The sequence below is a fragment of the Myotis brandtii genome, unplaced genomic scaffold (assembly GCF_000412655.1).
Source record: "Myotis brandtii unplaced genomic scaffold, ASM41265v1 scaffold670, whole genome shotgun sequence".
In the NCBI taxonomy this organism is placed as follows: domain Eukaryota; kingdom Metazoa; phylum Chordata; class Mammalia; order Chiroptera; family Vespertilionidae; genus Myotis; species Myotis brandtii.
The window spans coordinates 366859-367213 of record NW_005370611.1 but is presented as its reverse complement, the minus strand read 5'-3'; positions in this window follow the sequence as shown (position 1 = coordinate 367213).

Sequence of the window (355 nt, the reverse complement as noted above, 5' to 3'; positions counted from 1 at the left end):
GGGCTTGGCCTTGCCCAGGGGCGGCAGGAGGAGGCAGGCACCTGCCCGGACTCCGGGCCAGTGGAGCCCTTACCAGGCGGGAAGGGGCCACAGCATGGAGACCGCCCCTCACACATCCAGGAGGAGCCAGGGTTAAAGTCCCCTCGGCCTTGGTCAGCACGTGCTGCCCGCAGCGCAGGCGCCTCCGCCCCGTCTGTCACTGTCAGGGCCCTCGGAGAACAGGGGCCGCCCTTCCAGGTCAGGAGGGGAAACTGAGGTTCAGGGAAACATGGCTGCCGCGGGGCACCCGCCATTCGGGGAGGAGCCTGGCGAGAGGCCCAAGCCGGGCAGGGGAGGGGAGGGAGCTTCCCGGGCT